General features: G+C 44.7%; 1 protein-coding gene across 3 annotated transcripts in view; it reads left to right on the forward strand.

Annotated features, from left to right (window-relative positions):
• The window catches only part of Tspan5 (tetraspanin 5), a 166,444-nt gene that overhangs the window by 76,339 nt on the left and 70,041 nt on the right, over positions 1-20,064 (forward strand). The gene's annotated exons all lie outside the window — the stretch shown is intronic.

Below are 20,064 nucleotides of genomic sequence, written 5' to 3' on the forward strand. Positions count from 1 at the left end.
AGGGAAGGTAGGATAGTAAAAAGTTTTTTTTTTTTTTCCTTTGGTATTCACTTTTAAAAAGGAACACACAGTCAAGTTCTTAATATAAAATAAATGATCCTATTGAAGGAAGTCAGAGGGCCTTGTAAAGTGGATACTTTGTAATATATATGGAATAAAGTGGATACTTTGTAATATGTGGAATAAAGTGGATACTTTGTAATATATATGTAATACAATAAAGTAAGACTCATCTTTAGCCAAATTCCCATAGTAACTATAGTAAGAGACTGTTTAAGGCAGACCCATGATAACCCTCAGTATGGATCACTGAAGTATGTGCTCAACAAGTGCAGTCTACCAGAGGCCAAGGGTCTGAGGAGCATAGTTGATAAATTTGATCCCAATCTTCAAGTCTTCTGCAGATACAGCAGGGAAATTATACTGAGATAAGTGGTGAATAAGGGTGAGGGAGAGAGATGTAGGCTAGACACAGCTCTCCAATCAAGACTGTATTTCTACTTCTTGCTGTTTATCTGCATTTTTAAAATACCCACCACGCAGTGCTCTCAGCTATATTTTCCCTACTGTTTCTCCTACCCAGTGATTGAGGGAGATTATGCTTTATCAAGAATTCACAATTTTTGGCAGTCCCATGTCGTCTCTGTCTTCTGTTCACTTGACCTTATTCTTGGAAAGGGCACTTGGGCATGTCCTGGAATTGTCTTAAACTTTCAGTGAATAGAGAATTCAGATTACATGGGTTGCAGTTTGGAAATTTGGTGTCAGATGACGAAGCTGAATGAATGTGTAGTCTTGGCGTGGGCATTGCCCTAGGGTGTGAGTTGTGGCCGAGCATTAGGTCTTTGCCTGGCCATGTGCTGTCACAGGTCTGGCATGTGCCTCTGTATCATTCCTGGGGGCATCTCCACGTGCTACTGTCATTGAGCAAATGAGAGCAGGTTTTCTAGATCTCTTGGCATTTCTTGTCATCTCCTTTATGACAAAAGGACATGAAGTTAAAATATGATTGATGTCTAATTGAAAAATAGCCATTTCTGGGGATTTAAAGCTTCAAGAACATGGACCGGAGAGATGGCTCGGAGGTTAAGAGTGCTCGTCGTTCTTGCAGAGGACTGGGGTTGGATTCCCAGCACACCTACAGGGTGGCGCACAACTACTCTTAACTCCAGTTTCAGAGAATCCAGAGCCCTCTTCTGACATGTGCATCTGGTTACAGATACACTCTAGTATACATTCATATAATCAATCAGTCAATCGATAATCAGTCAGTCATCAATCAGTAGTCTCAGTGCTCACTGTGCAAACATTGGGACTCAAGTTGGATTCCTCAAGAACCCAGGTAGCATGCCTCTTTAATCCTATCATCCCGAGAGAGACATGGGAGGCAGAAACAGAATTCCAGAAGTGCTCAGTCTAGCTCACCTGACATACACTGTGGTAGACAAGAGACCCCGTCTCAAATGAAACCAAAGGTGAGGACTAACTGTGGAGGTTGTTGTCTTCTGACATTCACACATGCTTTGTGACATGTGCACACCAATATGCATGCACATAAACATGTCCACACATAGGTATATTACAGGTGTCTCACATATACCTCAAAAAGATGGAAAAAAAAAGTCACTGGTACTTCTCCCTAAAATTGAGTTAAATCTTTTGGTTGAACGAGTTCCGTCCCCCCACAGTGTTCATTATTTGCTGTGCTTTGTGTGTGCTCTTGTCAGAGCACTTGCTGTATTTCTAAAATGGTGAGTTGGGCTGTGAGCTCTGCTATGCTCTAAGCTCAGTGAACATAGGGTCCCAGTGTAGAAACTCAGCAAGCACTTATGGAGTGAAAGGCATGCTGAGTGACATCTAGAATACCCTGTTTTCCATAAGCCATTGGAGTAGACTAGCTACCGAGGGTGGTCTCTCAAACAAACTCTGCAAATCAAATCCAAGCTCAGCAAAGCTTCCCCATGGCATAGACAGGGACTTGCTTCAAGTCCCTGAGACCTTGAAACTCTCAGGGTCATCTTTGTATCTCTTACTCCCATGGAGTAATGGTTAATATTGATAGTCAGCGTGCTAGGATCTGGTGGCACATCTGCAAGGAATTTTTTTTAGATTAGGTTTGAGGTGGGAAGAATTGCCATAAATGTGGACAGAACTATTTTATCGGCCCGGGTCCCAGACTGAATCAAAAGGAGGAAACCAACTGAGCGCCAGTGTCATCATGCTCTGTTTCCTGGAGGTGCATGCCCCGTGATCAGCTGCCTCTCATCCCTCCCACCGTCATGCCATCCTCGACATGATGGATGGTGCCCTCTTTGAGCCAAAAAATCTAAGTATTTTGTCACAGCAACAAGGAATGCAGTGAATACACTTCCCCAAGGCTTCTCTTGTATTTTCTTCTTTTTCCTCCATTCCTACCATTGCTGCTTGTCCTTGGTGCCTTGTGCCCCTCAGCCCTCTAAGCTCTCTATTCTGAGCATAAAAAAGAGCTGATTTCTTCATCCTGATAACCCGCTCAGGACGTGGCTGTGGAAAACCAGATCATAGCCTACTGGCTCGGGCCAGGCTCAAGCTGTGTCTAGTTCCCTTCTGTGGCTTGGGAGTCATGGTGTGGGAATGATCAGTACACATTCTCCTTCTGTTAGCCAGGCCCCTGGAGGAGTCAGATCATAGTCAGATGCTCTGTTGGACTGTGTGGAATAAAAATAGAGAAGTCCAGTGTCAGATGGCATCGGGTTAAGTACACAGTGCCTCCATTATGACCAGGGGGCCTCCAGGGTGGCACTGTGCAAGTTGGCTTTGGCCGCTGTCAGTGCCCGCTGTGAATCCTGACGTTGCCCATGACCCTTTCTCTAGGAATGCTGGTCTGAGCGTAAGCCCATTGCTCTTCTCTGTCTCTATTTGCTTAAGTCAGGCCAAAGCCCCTTCTGATTGATAACGTTCTCACCCCTAGACTTAGAACTTTTAACTTGATGTGTGTGTTGAGAGGAGTTGTTGCACATTTGGTTCTCAAAGTTCATCTCTGAGAGCAGAAGTTTTTTCTCCTTTCAAAATCCCGCCCTGTGTCCTGTCTCCCCATCTTCTTTCCTTGAAAGCTGCTAAGGCCATATTTTTAGAGATGGCATTCCATTTTTCTTTGCCTGATTTTCTTGGTCAGCCTGTCAGAGCCAGCAAGCCTGTTTTGCTGCTCTTCTCTGTTTTAGAAAGGGGCCTGGGTCCAGGTCTCATCGTAATCCACCATCTGTCTCTGTCTCTGATGAAGTGTCCTGGGCTCTAAAAACCCATCTTAACACTCTGCACTGTCCTTAGAGGTGTAGGATGCTCCTGGGTCACAGCTTTACCCCGAAGCCCGAGCACTTTATATACACTTTTTTTAGTCCTCTTAGAGAGGGACATTTTGAGTCATAAAACTGAAATCTGAGGCTCTTTGGATTTCCATGTTAGCGTTATTCAGTCTGTGTAAGAGTTCTGAAATCCAAGTTCAAGCTGCATCTGGTGTCAACTGCTTCATGTACGATGCTGTGTTGTTAACCCTGCTCTACAGGTGAGGGTGGTGAAGCCCGGAATCTCAGGCTGGTCAGAACCTCCTGGGTCTCCTTTTCCTCCACTCTGAATGCGCAGTGCTCTCTAGTGCACCCAGCCGCACCCTCGTTGACCTCGCTGGCTGTCTCCTGTCTCCTTGGGATGAACCTGGCTTCTTTCTGCCTCTTCGTCTCTCTGCCCCAGGTGGTGCCTTCTTCCCTCAGCCCCTTTTCTTGCCTGTCATCTCTGAACTCCCGAGGTACTCAAGGATATTCTAGAAGCAAACCCATCTGTTGTGACCCAAGAGCCACACTGTGTTGCTTGGCACAAGTCCGTTAAACTCTTTGGCTCACTGCAAAAACAGGCTTCCTGAGGCTCTTAGAGGGTTCTATAAAAAGTCTCTTTGTAAACAGATTCCCCCTCCCCTGCCTTTCCCAGCACATCAGCTATTATTCAGACTTCTTATGAAGTCCTGCGGCCGCAGGATCTGTAGGAAGGTGTTTCTACCAGCGTGGATGGTCTGAGTATAGTTATGTATAGTTATGTGAGTTCACAGTCGTTTAAACGTCGTGCACGTACCTAAACCAAGATGGCCGCATTGCCACTAGACAGTGGGCTCCTCAGACTACTATTGTACATTTATTTGGCCAGCTGGCAAAAACATTATTATGTAGTACATGACTCTTTTAATATTGTAATTTGGTGGCCACGAACATGCCCAGTTTTGCCAGAACATTTTCTTGTATTTGTGTGTGTGTGTGTGTGTGTGTGTTTGCTATAAACAATGCTGCTTTGTGCTGTTTAATTGATGGATGACTATCCACTGTCAGAGGCCACCCACAGTGGCCTGAAAGACACTAAGCCCCTTGAGGACCGAGAGTGCCCTTCACGCATTTTAGCTTACAAAGTAACAGGATTCTTTATGAAAATTTCATACAAACTTAGTTTTGGTTACAACCCCCCTTTTCTCCACCACCCCCCACCTCCCACCCCCGTCGCCCTTTGGTCTCATGTGCTGTTCCCCCCCCCCCCAGCCTTCTTCCCTCCCTATTGGACCCCTTTCTAGTTTCCTGGCCTCCATCTATACTCATTCCCACATAAACACACACATACATGCACATGCACACATGCTCACCTGCACACTCGCACACATATGAAGCTAAGGTTTGCATGTGGCAACGTGTTTTTGTCTTTCTGACCCTGGGTTACAGCATTTAATATAATAATTTTCAGTTTGATCTCTTTCCTCTTTCACATCCCTAATTTCTTCTTCCTCGTGATTGCATAAAATTCCATTGTTTCTACACACCACGTTGCCATTTTCCGCTCCTTGGTTGATGGACATCCGGGCAATGGGGGTTTCTCTTCTTTCTCCTGCACTCTCATGGGCCTAGCAAGCGATGGAGGCTCAGCTGGTTGTTGGAATTTTGGCCTGGAAGTGAAGAGACTTAGGACAGATTTACACTATGCATAAATCATTTGCCAGTCACTCCTTTTACAAGGGCTTGTCAGGGAGTTCCTGGGGACAACTTTGTTTCTGCCCTAACCAGGAGCCCACAGGTTCCCTGCACTTGGTACGGGCTGCCAACAGCCCTTTCCACAGCAGCCCTCTGTAGAGTTTGCTGCCTCTGCTGGAAGCCAAGGCATGCTTATTGGTCTGCGGAGAATACATGAGCCCGCCATCCAGTGTGCTCTGTGCCTGACTGAGGTCACACCTCCCACCTGTCCCTGATACCAGCTTCTTAGTGTGTGTCACGCTGCCCCTGCTGGACTGGTGCTAACAGAATCGCAGGCTTTGAGAGTAAGGTGCAGTGCACACATGCTGCCTGGCTGCTTCCCAGCAGCTGGCCTTCCTCTGTAAAAGCCTCTAACATCCTCGGCTCCCAGGAGGAAACAAGCCTGCTGCTTGTGGCACCAGAGCACCAATTTGTCACCCTCTTCACTGGCTCCGGCCCTCACCTCCTCCTCTATGGCATCTTTCTTTTCAGGGGCTGCTGCAGCTGGGCTCCAGCCTCCCTCTCTGCTGTGGGCCACCCTCGGGGTCGGGGCGTGCATCTCTGCTGCTGCCTTCTTCCCATGCCAAGGTCTGTTCCTTGAGCGCGTTGTTCTCCTGGGAGACTTGTTTTGGCCGATCCTCACTCCTCCTTCACCACTATGCCCAGCCACTTGAGAGACAGGCAGGGCCCACTCTGTACAGAACACAGTACCTGTAACAACGCTGGCTCCACTCCGGTTCTGTGTGCCGCCTGTTTCTCCTGACCCTAGAAAGAGTCCCGCATTGCAAGCGTGGATTTCAGGAGCCAGGGTGCGGCTGGCGCTTCTCTTAATTTTTTTTTTTAAATTACATTTAGCATGCATGGCAAGGTTGAGCATGCATGGCAAGGTTGAGCATGCAGGGCAAAGTTGTAAAGGTCAGAGGACAACTTGTAAGAGAGTGAGTCCCCTGTTATATATGGGTGCCAGTCAGGCTGTCAGTATGCCTTTCCATTGCCCACCCTCCAGCCAGCTCTCTGAACAGGGAGCCTTTCTCTCCATTTCCCCAGAGCAGACCTAGCCCTCCAACCCTCCATCTTTTCTGTTTGACCCAGGCGCCCCCTTGTCTTTCTCAGTGAAACCTAAGTGCTTTCCTGTGTTTCCCTTTGGCCACTGAAGCCCACTTACTTTCTCTCCGGGACTATGTGTTCAGTCCTATAGTGGGTTTCTGGAAAGCCTTGGAGGTAAGGCTCCCAGTCCGGTGAGTATTTGGGGACAGGGCTCCTGCCTGGCAGCACTATTTTCTGTCTGCAAGGGGCACACAAGGGGTGCCCTGGGCCACCTGAGAGAGTACGAGCGTGGGGTTTCGTCTGAGAGATCTCAGGGCTTTCTTAGCTGGGACCTGTTGCGAGTGTCATTTTTCACATGCTGGGGACTGTGGCTACATGTGATAAAAGGCACAGTTATACAGATTCTGCAGAGGCCTTTCGGAATTCCTGTGTTTTCACACCAGATGTAGGAGCGAGAGAGCAGCAGAATTAGAGCGGATGGTGTCCCAGTAGCAACAGGGACTTGATTGTAGTTTGCTTAACAGATTTCTTTCAAGAGGATTAAGTGAGTTTAAGAGATCTATATAGAATTTTCCAGTCAGCAAACATGTGTTCACAGAGTCTCATCATGTAGCTCAGGCTAACCTTGAATTCATGATCCTCCTGCCGCAGTGTCCTGTGTCATCACATCTAGCCTCAAATTTTCATAGACACCCTCCCCCCAAGGGGACTGAAAAGTTGTTCAAAAATTTGTGTATAAAATTCCGACAGCAGGAGCACTGAGACGCTGGGGGCCGTGTTAAGCAGTGATCAGCTAAGTATGATTTCAAGAGTCTCACTAAAACACTCGACGGTTACACGAAGCATGTGAGTGTATTTTACATTTTAACTGACATGTGGGAATTGGATGCGACTGTGATTTTAATAAAATAAATTTCATTGTGCAGGGAGAAGGAAAAGCCTGTCTCTAAAAGGAAAATGCTGTGTATCTCCTCACACAAATGGTCCCCTTGCTCAACAACTGTCACAGAGGACATGACGAGCCGTATTGTGTAGGATGTGGGGTTCGTGAGAAGCAGCTCTGTGAGGTGGCAGGTATTGAGCTGTGATTTATGTCCCCTGAAAATCTATCAGCCGTTGTCACACTTCCAGGGCAGCTGACATTTAGGGTAGCATTGTCTCTCTGTTCAGTGCGAGGCCAGAAAGGCTTTAGCATGAAGGTGCGGTGGTGGTGGTGGTGGTGGTGGTGGGGCAAACACATCCCATTTCTTTTTCCAGAGAAGATAAGAGGACAATAGTCTAGGGCTTTGTAGAGAAACTTTTTTTTTTTTTTTTTTGGGTTTAGTGTGGTGACAGTACAAATTAAAGAACCTTACAGTTTCAAGACACCGTTAATTTTAGTGTTGGGATCTGAACAAGTAACAAGAAGAAGCTAGATAGCCTCATTAATAAAAACGTGAGAGGTATTTACCCTCCTTAAGGTTTTGAGAATGGGGATGAATGGCAGATGGGGTCAGGAATGGGAAGCAGGAATTGGTTCTAAGACAGGAGGACGCAGGGAGGTTGACCCAGCTCTGTTAGCTTCTGATCTCCCTTCATTCTGTTGAAGCTCTTCATTAGTCTTAAGTGAACTGGCAGAATATTAATATGTACATATTCATAGGCCGAAGAACAATGATCAAAGCGGCCCTGTTTATATTTCACAGCAGTCGGTGGCCATTGCTATTGTTTATGTGATCCTTGGAAATAATAGCTTTTGTTCTTCCTCAAGACCATCTTCCAGGCAAGAATTTAACAGAGATGGTAGAATTTGCTTCCTAGACAAGCACTTCAGTACTCTTCAACACGCAAAGCAGGCTGTGAATGCTTGGGCAAGCTGTCAACAACACTGAGGCTGCTGACTCTGTCACGGGATGGGGAGTGGAGGTGCTCACAGCCCTACCCCTCCCTCAGGATTTCCAGATTGATGAGGGACTGGGATTTTCTCCAGTGGTGTATCTATGCACTAGTAAACAGTCCTAATGGAACTCATGGGGTCCGTCTTTCTCTCTTTCTCTCTCTCTCTCTCTCTCTCTCTCTCTCACACACACACACACACACACACACACACGCACACGCACACGTACACGTACACGTACACGCACATGCACACATGCGCGCGCGCACACACACAGTTTTTAAATCCCATGATGGCCATTCTCTTTAGTTTGCCCTAATTCATTGTCTGTCCTCTTTCATGAGGGTCTAGGCTTCAGTTTCTAAGTGCCATCCCCTTTCTGTGCATCACTTCTTCAACCTAGGTGTTTTTGAAAGGATGAGATCTTGTGGGCAGTCATGGCACATGCTTTGAACCCCAGCACAGGAGTCAGGGCAAGCAGGGCTACACAGAATTAAACCTTGTCTTGAAACGCGCCCCCCCCCCCCCCCCCCCCCCAAAAAAAAAAGGTCTGCTGCTGGAGACAAGGGACTGCAGGGAGCATTTGCTGCTGCTCTTCCAGGGGATCCAAGATCAGAACAGCGTGTCGGATGGTTCATAACTGCTTCCAATTCTGTCTCCACTGAAATGATACCCTCTTCTTGCCCTTGTTGGCACCTGCATGCACAAAGCATGCACATACAGGCATACACACAAACATACACACAAACATACACACAAACATACACACAAACATACACACAAACGGAACCAAGATGTGAGGCCCTCTACTGCCCTGTGCTCTTTGTGTCTCTCCAGCCTGATTTTATCCATTCTTCCTCAGTCTCTGAACATTCCCAGTCCGCTGAGCTCAGGGCCTGGTCTAGGCCGAAAGAATCAACGGTGAAGGACGTGAGTCCTTGTCCTTCCTGGAGCCACTTTCAGGGGGCTGGACACTTAGTTCCCTGGACTCAAATGCTCTTCTCGCCTTTGCCTGGGGACCTACCCACACAGAGTCTGTTAGAGTTTCAAGTCAGGCCTGGGCAATGGTGTCCTGACCCTATAAAGCCAGTACTGCATGTTTTGTGTCTGTACAGCTTACCGTTTAGGCCTGCCCTCAGACCTAATGAGCCTGTGATGGGAAGTGGCTGGCTTTCCAGCTGCCTTTTAGTACCGGAGTAATGCCCACTGCTAAATGGTCATGCATAAATGCCTCGAGACAATGGGAGTGGCTTGAGGTTGCTATCCATCCAAGGTGTCTTGTTTTCTTCCTCTCCTGCTGGGAATACACACCCCAATACTTCTAATTGCTTCTAAGTGACTTACTCCATTCTTAAAAAGAGCCTTGTCATCCAGCCAAGCTTTTCATACATGCATTTTGACAACTGCACACAGGCAGGCATTTATATGAAAACGGAAAAAACAAAAACAAAAATCAAAGCCGGACCCTATATAGATAAGTTCTAGTTCAGTTTGTTAGTGAGAACTGTCATTGCTGGTTTACTGGAAACAAACATTTACCAGCCACGTGCTGTGGATACATGCAGACGGAGACAGGGTCAGTAGTTGAGACTAGCTTTACAGAAGGTGACTGCAGTGAGAGTGGCACACCCTCCCTGATGGCATGCCCCTGTATGTTGGTTATTGTCATCTGTACTGTGACAGTGAAACTGTATTGGGCCGTCACTGTCACATGACTCTTAGTAAGAAATCCTTATTAGGGGGACATCTCGGACTCTGTTTTTATAACCTACTCAGCCATGACCTCAAATAGGCTCTGACTGTGGACTTCAGCAAGCTGTCAGCATAGCTTATATTCATTCAAGTTGTAAATGCTAGTCCATTTGTCTTCAGTGAGATCATTGACTTAAAAAAGAAGTCCTTATCATGCACTCTTGCAGCCCCCTGCCCTTTGCTCGAGTTCCTATCGACAGATCTGTCTGCTTGCTGCTCCTTCACCGAGTAAATGCCGATCCAAACTGCGTTTAGCTAGATTCTAAAGCCACTATTGAAAAGACCCGACCCTTGTCTCAAGGGAACCCATTTTGTTCCTGTCTTCTACCTGCTTGGCCAGTGGATAGTGTTGTTGTAAGTATTTAAATTCAATCTGATTTCTACTCCGCCTTTGATCATCCAGTTCCCAGATAAAAGACACACAACTTTTGTACTTATAAAAAAACCTTAATCAGCACTAAAGCTTGGCAGAGATCTACGCTCTATGCTATTATGTCTATTTCCCTGCCAATAACCTCAGGATATGCATAGCCATGTTCCACCTGGACTGCTCTTACTCCAGTTGGCCAGCCGTCTTGACCGTGTTTTCATGGCTCATCTACCTCATGGGGTCTTCTTCTCTCATTTTTTCTCCATTCTCTTCCTCGAGGTCTACCTCAGATGTGGGAACCGAAACCCCACCTACGGCTTCTGCCCAGCTATAGGTAATAGTTTAAATTATTCAGCCAATAAACTATTCTTTATTCAGCTAATAGTTTTAAATTAAGGAGCCATCACACAGCACATCACTTGTTTATGTGCAAATTCTCTCATCCCTGGGGCAACCAGGCCTTGGGGCCAGTATTTAACAGTACACTACATAGCAAAAGGCCGAACCTCAGCAGGATAGTTGTCATGTCCCTGCTGTAATTGAGGGCCCCAGGCGCTTCTCTGTTGTAGTTCTGTTAGCAATGCTGAGCCTTGTTTTCTGTAGAAGGGAGAAGAGGAGACCATACATTTATTTGCCTCTTGCTGACCATCAACAAAGACAGTCACAAGGCCTTTCAGACTTCAAGAGGATCTGAGGCATGAGCTCACTGGGTACCCAATAAGGGGCGAGCAGCTTGGGTGGGCAGCTTAGCCACACACCCCTCTGAACTAGTTGTAGCATATAAATAATCACTTCTGTGTAGACATTTCCATCACACGAAGGCATTTGCAGAGTTTGCACTGTCACATGATCTGAATCCTGTCTTGTCTGAGAGTTTGCTAAGCTTTCTACTCCATTGTACCATCTTTTCCAAAAGCTGCTATGGCTCACATTCTGTCACATAGTTTTATTTTATCTACCTGACTAGAGCTTGAGACAAGCAGACAAGATTTGATTGTTTGACGTTTAGCCTAGAATCATGTCTGGCACTTGTCTTCAAGGATCCTTGAACTTTCCAGTGGTAGATTTTACTTGTCGTCTCTGTGTCAGTCAATCCTTGCCACCCAGCCCTTGTCATAGGTAAGTTACAGCCATCTGCTGGGTTTGGTGAGAGGACCCTTGCTGCCCCTTCAATGCACCTCTGTTCTGTAACTCAGTGGTATTTGCCTGTGCTGCTTGTTTGTAGTGTAAAAGAACTAGTGAATAGCATACTTCAGAGTCTCCTTAGAAGTAAATATATTACTCAGTTATGGGAAACCGTGATAATGTAAGTGAAATATTTTTGAGATCATGGAGGAAATATGTGAGAAAATAAAAATCTCTACTCCACGGTAGCCTTTGAAAAACTCTGCGTATGAGTCGGACAGTCTCTCCATTGCTAATAATAATGGTGCGGGGGAGCTGGAAGAAAGACACATTTGTCATGCATTGCTAAGCTAACAGCTTGTCTTACTGTTTAGGTGGAATGCTAGACATGGAGGAGCAAAAGTGCTCAATCTGAAGATCTGCTTGGGAGGAAAAAAAAAAGGCATAAAACCACCATGTTTATATCAGGGTGTTGTGGATAGAACCAGCAAAACTTGCTTGAGGAGAAAGCTTAAGCTTGTTTTGTGAAAAAATTCAGTTGCATGTTGGTGGAAATTCCTCAGGGAAAAAGCTCTCTGGAGGTGGAAACACGAAACAACCCCAAGCCTTTGGGAGGTTATATAGTACACTGAGGGAAAATAAAGTGATCAGCGCTTGTCTTAGGGTTTTACTGCTGTGAAGAGGCACCATGACCAAGGCAACTCTTATACATAAAACATTTAATTGGGGCTAGCTTACAATGTCAGATGTTCAGTGCCTTATCATCATGGTGGGAAGCATGGCAGAGTATAGGCTGACCTGGCACTGGAGGAACCAAGAGTTCTACATATTGATCCCCAGGGAGCCAGGAAGAAACTATCATTCCATACTGGGCGGAGCTTGAGCATATAAGACCTTAAAGCCATGCCTGTACAGTGAAACACTTCCACAAGGCCACACCTCCTAATAGTGTCGCTTCTCATAGGCCAAGCATTCAAACATGAGTCTAAGGGGGCCAAACCTATTTAAGCCACTACATTCGTGTTCTGTGGGCTGGGATGGTTTGGCTGACTCACATTTCTGCTTTCTACCAAGTGTAGAGACTTAACGTGAGCAGAGTCTGACTGACTGGACTCTGTCTGAAGACAGAGCTGGAAGATGTGTTGGTTTGGTGTTTGGAGGGTTTGCAAATGCAGAACTCCATCAGGAATCTCCCTGTGCTGTAAAGTATTTCCACCCACTGCTTTTTAAGGTGTTTCCAGCAGAAAACAGAGCCTTAGTGATAGTAAAATGGGGGGAAAAGCCGCCTTAAAAGATAATTCAAGAAAATAGAGTGCATACTTAATATTTTTGCATATATAAAGGGTTATAAATCCTCTGGGATCTCTTAGCTGCTAATTTATGATCCCATGCTTACTCATTGATAAATTTTTCTTCTTGCAAAAAGATAGATGAATAAGGCAGAATATCTATTTCCCCCCTCATAATAAAACTAACTTATTAAATTATTGTGTGTGGGCTTTGCTTTATTTGTTTTGTTTTTGTTTTGTTTTGTTTTTGATGTTCTGGTTGGAAGTTCAGGCCCAATACATACTAGACAACACCGAAACTATCTCTGGAAGGTTAACCGGAGCATCCATCTTGGATCTGCAGTCCTATTTAGCCACTTTTGTAGTTTAAATTATTCTGCAAGATTTCCAAGGTTGGAAGGTTGGAAAGAGTCTGATAGCTTAGTCTCATCCCTGCCATTTTGCTGCAAAAACTAAAAAGAAACCTTATCTTTCTGTTGTCTGAGATGGTTCCATCTGCGCGTGCATGCGTGTGTGCGGTGCATGGATAGACTCAGAAACACATCATACAAGCCAGAAAAAGAGTAGAGCCCTGGGTTAGGGTTCTGCTGCTCCACTCTAACGGGGAGTGGGTTCTTTCTCTTTGCTTATTCTGTGTCATTGTTACTAAAGTGAGGGTATTTGCAGGACTGACATTATCAGGGTCCTTAAAGAACCCTCTCAGTTGGACTGTGGCCCCTGTACAGTGTCGTGGACTTGCCGCACTGGAGCATCTCTGCTTTACTGAGACCCTCTGACGTATACAGGATGTTGTAGACTAATGGAATAGCCAGAAAAGCAGAAAGGACTCTTGGAGCCCAGAGGAGTCGCCAGCTGGAATGTGGAGTTGGTAGAAGGAAGTTCTCAGAGCATTTTGATGCTCTGCATATGTTAACCAGGAGTTGCAAAAGCGACTCACCTATAATCGGCCAACAGAATGAAATCCCAGCGAGGGCAGAGGGTGTCAGCATGCAGCCATTTCCATCGGAGCCTCATCTCACTTCCTACCACCAGTCTCAGTTCTGAACTCTTGTTAAACCAGGAGATTGGGAGCTTTTAAGCTTTATATCAACTGAAGGTTAGAGTATCACCCAACTATGAATTATAGAGAAATATTTTATTTTACTCCTTATCGCACTGCGGTTGAGCCTAGGGCCCTATGTATTGTAGGCAAGTGCTCTTTCCAGTGAACTCCAGCCCAGCCTATTTGTTCTCTTGCGTCTGGGATGGGAAGTTCTCGGAGGTGCACGTACCTTTTATCTTTGTCAGCTTGCTTTTAACCGCAGTGGTTGAAAGTAAGTGTCTGAGTGATTGACAAAATGGCCCAAGCCCAAATGATTCTAAGGGAGGTTTCTGTGCCCTTTTCTAGGTCTCAGCCAACTAAGTTTTGATTCAATAAAATCCTCACCTCTAGATGATTGACATATTATACCATAACAAATGCAGCTAGCTAGCATGAGTAGTACTGGAGGCTCTCTTGCCGTCATTTGTATAAAATCAAATTAAAATTTTAGTCTGCCATGTACACGTTACACATGAGAGCATGTGTACTTGAAGGTTTAAGCAATGAAGCTTGTGTGCTTAATGATAAGATTTAAAAAGTGAAGACGTTTAATTTTTTCTCATGTGTGCATATTAACATGTATGCATGCTTGCACGCACACGGGCACAGGTGTGTGTACGTGGGTAAGTATGTCTCTATATGGTCATGCCTACAGGGCCCTAAGATTGACGTTGGTATTTGCTTTCCGTAGCATCCCTCAGTCAAACTCAGAGTTTGTCAGTTTAACTGGTCTTGTCAGCCAGCTTGTTCCCATGGGTCCCTGCCTCTGCACTGGAAGTACAGGCCAGTCACCATGCCCACTCAACATTATATGCTCCTGGGGATTCAGGTTCTGGTCCTCTTCCTCGTGTAGCAAGCACTTTAACTACTGAACAACTTTGAGGAGAAAACATTTTATGTTCATTCGTGACACGAACTTGTTTGCATCTCTTTACCTGTTCTGGTTGAGTTATCAGAAGTAACACCAGCCCAAAGAAATCCATTGCTCTCTTACCATCTCCATAGATGCCAGCCATACACGTAGTACTCAGACGTATGTACAGAAAAACACCCACACACGTTAAATAATAATAATAATATTGTTGTTGTTGTTGTTATTATTATTATTATTATTATTATTATTTAGTGTAGACCAGCCTGAAGGCAAGTCCTCTGAGTTTGCCAAGGACTTGTGCTGTCTGCACCGACGGTCATATCCAGTTTCTCGATATACCCCCAATATACTGTAGCTCCTCCTTACAAATTAAAGTTAGCCACCAAAGCACAGTGGGTGCTGAGCAGTGAGTCCCGCATCCTTTTTTTGCCCGGGCTTCAACCCTTAACCTTCCTTTTCGAACATTTAACAACTCTGGTGTGAGACGCCTGCTTCCTGAGTCAGTAACTAGACACACCTTGGCAGCTACTGTAGTACACGGAATCACAGACACTGATACGCCTGCACAGATGGGGGTGACGGAGAAAAGGTAGGCTTCTTCCCAGTCTTGAGAGCGGGGAACCAGCCTCCTGACTGCCCAGGGTGCTGCGTGGGGAACCAGCCTCCTGACTGCCCAGGGTGCTGCCTTGACTGTGAAACTTCAGCTCTGCAGAGCCTCCCTCCCTTCTAAATCAGTTCTATGCTCAGAGAAGTTGAGAGGATGCTGCAGAGGGCCCCCTTCACTGTGGGCATGTTCACAGAGCTTGCTGAGGTTGAGGGCATGCCATTCACTCCCCAAATCCCAGCACCTTCACTCCTCTCTGATGTTTTCTCAGGCCCCATTGGTCCCTTTTGGGGAGAGTGGCAGGAATGACTTCACAGCCTTCCTTTCTGGGTCCATTTGGTTAAGATCTCTTTTGTTTTAATCCAACATAGAAGAACTACTGTCTCAAAAAACTTACAACAAAATTTAAAGATGGACAGAAATGCCAGAGATGTATTTGTACCTTGTCTTTATGTGGAAACCAAAGCATTAAACTCAGTGTCGTAGTCGGTGTTCTACTGTTGTGAAGAGACACCACAGCCATAGCAACTCTTATAAAAGAAAACATTTAACTGGGGCTGGCTTACACTGCCAGAGCTTTAGTCCATCATCATGGGAGGAAGCATGGCAGCAGGCAGACTGACGTGGGGTGGAGAAGTAGCTGAGAGTTTTATATCTGCAGGTGAAGGCAGCAGGAAGAGAAAGACTTTAGGCTTGGAATGGGTGTTTTGAAACCTTAAAGCCCACCCCCTGTGACACATCTCCTCCTTTAAGGCCAAACCCCCTAGTCCTTTCAAATAGTGCCATTCCCTGGTGTCCAAGTATTCATAGCTTTGACTTTACGGGAACCATTCTCATTCTAATGACCATATTAAATTATTTTTATATATATTTTATATAATTTTTATATATTTTTAAAGTTAAACCTAAGTTTTGGAAATTTCAGATTAACAAAAAAATTTTCTAAGACAGCCCAGAGTTATCTAGCATTCAACTTGCTATTATTAAGACCTCATGTTAGCATGGTATATTTGCAGTTTATGAAGTAGAATTGCTGCGTTATTATGGATTAAGGTACAGAACATGCTTTCTTCATAACCTTAGTAGCTCTTTTTGTATGCATGCGGTATTTTTACACATGACCCACTGTCTTAGTTAGGGTTATCATTGCTGTGATGAAAGTATATGACTACAAACAACTTGGAGGAAAGGCTTTACGTGTCCTGAATAATAATCCTTTGAGAGAAACCAAGGCAGGAACTCAAAGTAGGCAAGAACTGAAGACAGGAGGAGTTGATGTAGAGCCCATGAAGATTGCTACTTAATGACTTGCTCCTCATGCTTTTTAAAAAAGCTATTTTAAAAAAAACTAGAACCCAGAACTACTAGTCCAGGGGTGGCACCACTCACAATGGGCTGCACCTTTGTCCATCAATCACTAATTAAGAAAATACCCTATAGGCCTGTTTATGGCCAATTGTATGAAAGCATTATTGAGGTTCTATTCTCTCAGATGACTCTAGATTGTGTCAACATGACATAAAACTAGCCAGCATAATCTTTCTACCTCTGGGCTACATGCCTTGGTTCTGAGTCCTGTAGGGTTGACCAGTTGTCCCTTTCAGTTCCAAGTTACTGTATTATACATCATCATGATTTCCCAGGCTCCTCTTGGCTTGCAGTTTTTTAGATGTATTTGACAGGCCTGAGGAATGCTGTTCAATATTTGAAGAGTGCCTCACAATTAAGATTTGCCTCATATATTTCTCTTGAACATACTAAAGGAAGGTCCCAAGGAAGGTGCCAAATAAAGGGCTGGGGAGATGGCTCAGTGGGTAAAGTGCTTGTTATGCCAGCATGAGGCCTGAGTTTTCATTCCTAGCACCCATATAAGTCAGTGTCATTAATCTCAGCACTCGTACAGTGTGATGGGAGGTCCAGAGGGGGAGAATCCCTGGAAGATCATGGGCCAACTGGCATGACATATTCAACACTGGGCAGCAAGGGATGCACCTCAGGGCAGAAGGTGAATTCTAACACTCAAGGTTTTCCTCATGTAGTTTGCATCATGTTTGTACATAGGTTTGTATCATGACACATATACATTCACACTTATATACTGGAACATACATCCCTGCCCTCTGCCCTCTACACTCACTGGGTGGAGGAGAAAATCCCAGATAAAGTGCCTTTTTTGGTCCTTTTTAGGACATTTAGTTGGCATGCATTAATGCCATATGATCATCTGTTCAGTAAAACCTAACATGTTTCTTGGCTCTAAGTCCCTCTTTTGTCCTCTTCTTTCTATACTGTGTGCTCTTAGAGGGAAGTCACTGTGCACACATATGCTTAATGAATGGGAACTGCCCCTTAACCGACTTTGGGTAGAGGTTCTCAATTAATTACTTGGCATTCTGTTATATTTTAAATATGTGGCTTTAACAGTAACGTTGATAGTAGAATGCTACTGTAGCTATTGTAGTTATAAACTCACTGCAGTGGCCATTTTATCCTAACTGAAGGGAATAAATAGCATCCAGCCAGCCCTGTGAATCAGAGACTGTGTTAGCAGAGCCTCTGCCGGGGATTGTCTCACTGTGCCAAACATGCCAGATGCTGCCCACGCCTGTTCTGGGTCAAGACCCAACTCTATTTGTGTGTTCTCTTTTGCTTCAGTAGGCTCACTGGCATTTTTGGAGACCACAGCCTGTTGGTATATATCCTGTTAAAAAAAAATGCTAGTAGGAAAGCATATACCATTTTAACATGTTTAGGTATTGCAGGGACGTAATTGTCGATGGGTATCTTTTCATGTACATTAATTGCTACTGACTTTAAGTTACTCCTATTAAGAGTATTGGCATATAATTAAAGAGGTTCAAATGCAGTCAAATATTTAATTACTTCATATTCAACACCATGTGTGTGGTTCTTGGGTTATTTTCCTTTTTTATTTTTGGTTTTTTGAAAATATTCCAGTAACTTTTAATGAATTTATTAATTAAGAATTTTGTTTCACCATTTTTGTTGAGCATATATAGCCAGTGAGAATTCGATATTTTTTGAAAGCATAGACGCCTACATATTTTGCCCCTGGCTTCAGCAGAGAATTAGTAGTGACGTCCTGGCCTTGCCCTCCCTCAGTGCTTCATGGATGTGCTTTTAACCCACCATTGATCACTGCAAGTGAGCAGTGGTGGTTCTCAGCCTGAAGAAGAAAAGGAGGTTAATAGAAGTAAATTTCCCAGTTTTAATATTCTTCTCCGATCGGTTTTCCTTAAACCCTTGGCATCTGACCCTATATCCCTACTGGTGAACATGACTAAAACGAATGAGAAGTAACATAAAAATTGTTAGCAGAAGAATTCAAAGGAAGCAGATAATTCAGTAACTCCATGATCTTCTTGAGAACACATATTTAAACTGTGGAGGTTTTAGTTTTGCTTTTTACATATTTTTCATATACATTTCTCATTTATGGAAAAAAAATCCCACTTAATAGGCAGACACAGAACTATTGCAGTGTTCCCAATGTTCCTCACTCTTCCTCCAGATTGGCTTCAGATCCAGGTGATTCATGCTCTGAGCAAGGTTGAACACCACCCCTGCTGAATGGAAGGCAGCTGGGACCCCCTGAGCTTCCTGAGACAGGAAGGCCACGAGTTATGTAACCGTCATCTGTCCATTTTTCTGCAGGAAGGATGGAATTCACTTTTCCACCCACAACGTTGGCAGGCAACTCCTCTACGTCTCAGGCCAACACTGGGCAAGAATTATGAGGTCCCGGAGCATTCCCAGCAAGGTCCATGTGTGCATCCTGTATGCAGGACACAAACACGCATGCAGCTGTAAATGGATGTGCTTGTGCCCAGAGTAACTTACCAGTCCTACTGTAGGGAAAGGATGAATTAATAGCATTTCTGTCTATGATAGAATTAAGTAGAATAATTGATCACCATCCCCCAACACTGGTAGGTCTTTTCTATTTAAAAGGGAGGATCAGATTTCCAAGTTAGTTTGTTAGGTGTTTGTTTTGTGTTTGTTTTGGCAAGTCTCGTATTCCGTTGCCTTCCAACCTCAGTTCCCAGATAGGTAGGGCAGGACTTGCGTGCCACTGAGCATGGTGGAGAAGTTGTTATAAGTGGCCAGAAAAGGCTTATTTGAGGCACTATGTGAGATGAACCTCGATTAGTGAGTAACCCATTCTTCTAGAAGGATGATGCTCAGTGGGTGAGAAAGGGGAGGGTGAAGGGATGAAGTCTAGACCACATGACTACAGTGAACAGCATGGTATGAGGCTGTTCAGGTAGTAGTAAGGCAGAGGGACAACGACCCATGTGTTGTCTCCTCAGAAAAGGACATGTGTGGCATGTTTTTTCACACTGAAAATACCCATGAAGACGACACCTGCGTCAGGAGGCAGCGTCTCTGCTACTATGGGGGGAGCCTTGATGGATGCTTCTGACACACCTGTTTCAGTCTTTGTAAATCAAGTTCACTTACGATTCCGGTCTTGCCTCAGGGAAAGTTCTGGAGTTTGCAGTCTGTTCCATGCAGCCTCTGTGATCTAAAACGTAGTGCAGCATGCAGGACATTTCCTGTGGTCTTTTCCCCAATGCGCACCTCAAACCGATGCCTGGGAGTACTTGGTAAATGTTTATTTGTCTTCTGTATGTGTTTGCCATATGTTTTCTCTTGTTTAGAAAGTAAGACTTGCCCTGTTGGAGGCACATCCTCAGATGCGTGTATCCATCCTTCAGGTCTAAGCTAAAACTTTTGTTTGACTTTCATGCATATTTAATACTTATTTTGACACAGTTTATATTTACTCTTTGATAACAGAAAACTTCAGGATTTTGTATAAAAACGCTGTAGGCACCTAACCAAATTTAAACTGAAAATAAGCTAGAGATTATACAGCGATTTTCAGGCATCGTTGTATTTAAGATGGGACTTTTAAAGGTAGTCCATAAGGAATCTTTTTTTTCTCGTTTTTCCAGACAGGGTCTCATGTAACTTAGGCAATCTCAAACTCACTGTATAGCCAAAGAT

This window comes from Mastomys coucha, unplaced genomic scaffold (assembly GCF_008632895.1).
Source record: "Mastomys coucha isolate ucsf_1 unplaced genomic scaffold, UCSF_Mcou_1 pScaffold16, whole genome shotgun sequence".
Lineage (NCBI taxonomy): Eukaryota > Metazoa > Chordata > Mammalia > Rodentia > Muridae > Mastomys > Mastomys coucha.